Source organism: Bubalus kerabau, chromosome X (assembly GCF_029407905.1).
Source record: "Bubalus kerabau isolate K-KA32 ecotype Philippines breed swamp buffalo chromosome X, PCC_UOA_SB_1v2, whole genome shotgun sequence".
NCBI lineage: Eukaryota > Metazoa > Chordata > Mammalia > Artiodactyla > Bovidae > Bubalus > Bubalus kerabau.
The window spans coordinates 82143553-82149344 of record NC_073647.1 but is presented as its reverse complement, the minus strand read 5'-3'; the positions used below and the strand labels follow the sequence as shown (position 1 = coordinate 82149344).

The 5792-nt window shown below is 31.5% G+C and overlaps 1 non-coding gene across 1 annotated transcript; it reads left to right on the top strand.

The window, feature by feature from the left end:
* Window positions 1-357: 357 nt before the first annotated feature.
* On the top strand, window positions 358-461 carry LOC129640456 (U6 spliceosomal RNA). The gene has a single exon (XR_008708826.1). It is a non-coding gene; the product is annotated as a U6 spliceosomal RNA (small nuclear RNA).
* The last annotated feature ends 5331 nt before the right edge of the window (window positions 462-5792 follow it).

Below are 5792 nucleotides of genomic sequence, written 5' to 3'. Positions count from 1 at the left end.
AAAGAGGAATGGTGAAGTCCCCAAGTATAATTGTGCACTTGTCTGTTTCAACTTTTAATTGTATTAGTTTTGCTTTATGTATTTTGAAGATTTTTTTTAGGCACATACACAACTAATATTGTTAACCGTCTTTTGATAAATTGATCCTTTATTCATTATGTAATATGCCCTCTTTATTCCTCATACTATTCCTTGTTCTATATTTTAATTTGTCTGACACTGAAGGATATACTTCAGCTTTGTTTTGAATATTCTTTTATTGAATATAATTTTTTATCATTTTACCTTTAACTTATGCCTTCATATATAGTTGTCCTGTATGTAAGATACAGTTGAGCTTTAAAAATCCAATATGACGTGCTCACTTCAGCAGTACATATATTAAAATTGCAGTGATACAAAGATTAGCATGGCCCCTGAGCAAGAATGACACACAAATTCGTGAAGCATTCCATATTTTTACAGTCAACTTTAATATTATTGACTATAAACCCCCTAACATTTGGATGAGTCTTAGTATATGAGGAAAAATTGTGCTTGTTTGAATGAATGAAATACATTATATGCCAGGTTATAGGCCAGATTATATGTCAGGTTCTGTTCTATGCACTGGAGATATAGAAGTTGGGAGAAGAATCTCCTGGAACTGATACTATAATAAAGGGATACAGACAATAAAAAATTATATAAGTAAACTATAAAAACATCCAGTATGACAATATGTCTTTAAGCTAGTGTGTTTAGATCACTTATATTTAATATAATTACTAATATGGATGGATTTAGGCATATTATTTTAATAACTGTTTTCTGTTGGTCCTTCTGACTTTTTGTTCTATTTCCCTTTTCCCACCTTCCTTTTTGTTATCTGAAAGTGTTTTTGGAATAGTTTAGTTCATTGGCTTTTCGGGTACATGTCTTTCTATATTTTTGAAGTGCTTTTTTCACTGACTTTGGTCTCTATGATTTGTCATGAGAAATTCATTGTGTGTGTGTGTGTTAGTCACTCAGCCGTGTCCGACTCTTTGTGACCCCCTGGACTGTAGCCCACCAGGCTTCTATGCCCATGGATTCTCCAGGCAAGAATACTGCAGTGGACTGCCATTCCTTTCTCCAGAGGATCTTCCCACCCCAGGGATCAAACCCTGATCTTCTGCATCATAGCCAGATTCTTTACGATTTGAGCTACAGAAAAGTCTAAAATATGGAACACTTCATGAATTTGCATGTCATCCTTGCACAGGGACAAATTCATGGTCACTTTCAAATCTTTGTTTCCCTATATATTTATTTTTCTCCAGCTGTTTTCAACACAATACATTTGATTTTTAGCAATTTGATTATAATATCTGGTCATGATTTCCTTTGAGTTTAACTTGTTTCAAGGGATCTTGAATCTGTAAATTTTTATCATTCTTATGTGTTTTGTAGAGTTAATTCACTAGTGCAGTGATTCAGACAAAGTTGTTTTTGTTTTTGTTTCCTTTTCTATCTTTTTTTGGCCTTGTCATGTGACATGTGGAACTTCCCTGCCCAGGGATCAGACCCACATCCCCTGCATTAGAAGTGCAGAGTCTTAACCACTGGTCCACCAGGGAAGTCTGGAGGTTTATTCAAAGGAAGAATTTTAATGATAAAGTCAATTTATTTAATAAAGTGTTCAGTTATTGTATTTCTTCTCAAACAAGATTTGATAATTTCTGTCTTTCAAAGAATATGTACATTTACTTTAGGTGGTTGACTTTATAGGCAGAAAATTAATGGTCCATTAGTATTTTTTAAAGTTTTTTATTTATTTTTAATTGGAGGATAATTGCTTTACAATATTGTGTTGGCTTCTGCCATACAACAACATGAATCAGCCACAAGTACATATAAATCTTCTTCCTCCTGAACCTCCTCCCTATCCCCCACCCCATCCCGTGCCTCTAGGTTGTCACAGAGCACTGGGTTGAGCTCCCTGTGCCCATATTAGCACCTTCTCACTGGCTATTTTACACATGGTAGTGTATATATGTCAGTGATACTCTTTCACTTCGTCCCATCCTCTCCTTCTCCCACTATGTCTAGTCTGTTCTCCATATCTGCATCTCTATTCCTGCCCTGCAAATAGGTTCATCAGTACCATTTTTCTAGATTCCATATATATATATATATATATATATGCATTAATATATGAAATTTGTTTTTCTCTTTCTGACTTACTTCACTATGTACAACAGACTCTAGGTTCATCCACCTCACTACAACTGACTCAAATGCATTCCTTTTTATGGCTGAGTAATATTCCAAATTATTTATCTATTCATCTACTGATGGACATCTAGTTTGCTTCCATAGTAGTTTTACATTTGTCTCTAGAATTGCAATTTGGATCTTCTGTGTAATGAGAGTTTGATCTTTTAAAATTTGGGAGAATGCAAAAAATTAAGCACAACACCAACAGGCATGGCATCCATGTATGTAGATTTATTGTTGTTTAGTTCCTCAGTCATGTCCAACTCTTTGAAACCCCATGGACAGCAGAACACCAGGATTCCCTGTCCTTCACTATTTCCCAGAATTTGCTCAAACTCATATCCATTGAGTTGATGATATAGATGTCTCTGTATAATTTGTTAATGTAAATTTAATGTTGAAAATTAAAGGATATTATATTACAGCAGAATTCTATTAAAAACTAAGTTATTAAATAGTGTTTTATTTAACAAATTTTATTAAAAATGCAATAATGAACTGACACTTTGAACTTCATGAAATTTGAATACAGGCAAAAGAATTGCTATGGCAAATCTGTTCTCAGAAGCTCTCACTTTAATCTATCATTTACATTTAATGATCCTCATCTTTACAAATAGCAGTTTTCTATTTAGCTATTTTATAATTAACTTATCAGAATTTGCAAATATTGCAAAAAAATAAATTTCATCATCTTCTAAGCATGAAGTCAAGTAACAGGCATTGCATCTATTCAAAGACTATGAAAGGATATTCTTTATTTGTTTATTGGGCTATAACTACTGAAATGCATTGTACACATCTGTTATCTTCCATTTTAATAGAGATATAATTGGCCTCAATCACTAAGATAGACATATGAAAGAAGAAATTTTAAAAATCTATATAATTTTCACAGGACATGAAGAAATTGTACACTGATCTCATTTTAAAAAACACTTTAAAATTCTCTACAATTGATGTTAATATTATCCAGTTACATAAAAGTTAAATATATATTCATAGTGACATGGCGCAAATTCCAAGACAATATTATGTATACATTGTTCATATAAGCAGATGAAAGGATATATCTACAATGACATATATCTATAGCCACATATAAATGTTCAAAAAAGTATTGGCAAGTAGATGTTTGATCTCAGATATTTCATCAATTTTAATAATTTGTTAGCTTTTAATGATGCTGCTTTTATCACAAATAATAAAATACCATTAAACTACAAATATCTTATCAATACACTCAGATATCAAAACTCATAACAAAGTAAAAAAGATTAATTTCAAACAGATAACCTGTTGGACAACAGAAGCATAAACAGGGCCTCACCTGGAAAACTGATTTTCCTGTTTTCTTCAGCTCTACTTACATACAATCATACAGAATATGTGACCATTGTTACATAGCATCTCCCAATGAGTTAAATACTACCTTGATCCATATATATTTGATGGCTAATTTCTATTCCTTTTTACATTTTTAGCTCCAAGCAAATTGTGCAAGTAAATCATTTCTATCTTTCACCAGTTCATGATAGTGATGCCATTGCCATAAGCCCTGACCACTAACATCTAGTAATTAACATTCTAAATTAAGACTTTTAAATGCAGATTGCATTTTAATTTACTATTGAGAGCTTTATAAAATTTCTCAGAGTTGCACACTGCAAAAGTAATTATTAATGAGTAACTCATTATATCAAAATTATATATCTCTTGAATTTCACTGTACTATGAATTTATCCTTTTTAGTTCTCTCAACCTTTTCTTATCATCTACATAACTCTATCCTACTCTTTCCTAACTCTTTCTCACTCTCGGCAAGAGTTTTCATAGGTAATTAAAATTTGTTTTTAAAATGTTGAAGCCATATTTATTCACTTAAACCAGATAGTCTTTTAATGTTTTGTGAATCAGATTTACATAGTATATATTAAGACTTAAGGGTAGAAACCTAGAATCAAAGAGATGAATTATTTGATTTTTTTATATTTCAATTTCTGATTTTACTGCAAAAACTGCAAAGGCTTTGAGGGTAAAAATATACATCCTATTCTTCAGGGAATTTTGAGAAAGTTTTCTCAAAGGACACTGTCTATAATATGTATAGTGTTGAAACCACACACACACACACTTTTAATTCATCAAACAGTGGAAGCATAAATTTATCCCTACAAATAATTTGAATAGACTAAGAAACTGTATAGTAGTTTAAAAGACTCATGGAGTACAACTCAAAACTGATAGTCACAGGTAATTTTTTTTTTCTTTTTCCTTTAAAAGAGAAAAAAAAAGGAAAAACAAAATTTTTCCTACATTGTCCAAATCTACCTTTGGGTCTCTATTTGAGGAACTCTGTCTTAATGTACTTAACTCATTCCATCAAATGTATTTTAATTGTGATTTATGACTATAAAAGAGGAGTTTTGTCACCATACCTGGTAGAAAGACTCTGTGTGTGAGTGAATACATGAATCTTATGGATTTTCTTTTCAAGATTATCAGTGAAATAAAACCCTCAAATTTAAAAATCTTCATAAAACTTGCAGACCCCTAAGAACATGTCCTTGGAACCCTATGATCTGCAGACTGCAATTTCAGAGACACCACCCTATGTTAAGCCTTTGACATTAAGAGAAAACTTAACCTATAGCCAAATCATAAATGTATGTATGCTTGAAGAATGGGATAAATAGTAACCCCTAATGATTTTGTTGGCACTGCATTTCTCTTGCATAGTCATATTTTTCACTTGGATATGAAGCACAACAGACTGTTACATAACAAAGGTGCTGCTGGGTATTTCATCACAATTATATTCACTGGTGTTAATCAGACCATATCTGAACATATTGACTATATTATCCAAGGTTTGATCATGACCATATTCAGCAATTGTTATTTTACTGCTAATTTGATTCATGTAACTTGATAACAATTTGTAAAAAATATTCTCAAGGCTATCTAGAAAGTATAGCTTCACCTGTGAATTTTGAGGACACATATTGCTTTAATATATTTTGCAGAGTGAGAAATCAGAGCAAAACTTTTTGCAAAGTAATCCTTTCCTCTCCAAGTCACTGCTCTCAAAAGTTGCCGAAATATAAGTGTAACACCACACACTTTAATTTTTTCACTTAAAATGTATTTCTTAAGCATATATTTGCATATTATAGTGGTATTAATGTACTGTGTTCTGAACATGTCTTAATTTTAAAGTGGTCAAGAGAGTAAAAAGAACAACAGTATTTCTCAATAACATCTTTATTGCTTCTCTTTAAAGGTGAGAGTTAGAAAATGGGAAATGGATGGCAAGAATGGTAATTATTAAAATACTGTTTCCTGAAGAGAACATTAACATAATTTTGACTGCACTTAATGCTTTTTATTAATATATTAATTTAATAACATTAAAATTTAATTAATAAATATAATCATAGATTTTAAAGCTAGGTATTATGAAGATTGTGCCCTCATTTCACAGTTGAATAAACAAGGCCAGACGTGATATTTTACTTTGTTTTACAAAAATGCCTAATATATATTATAAACAC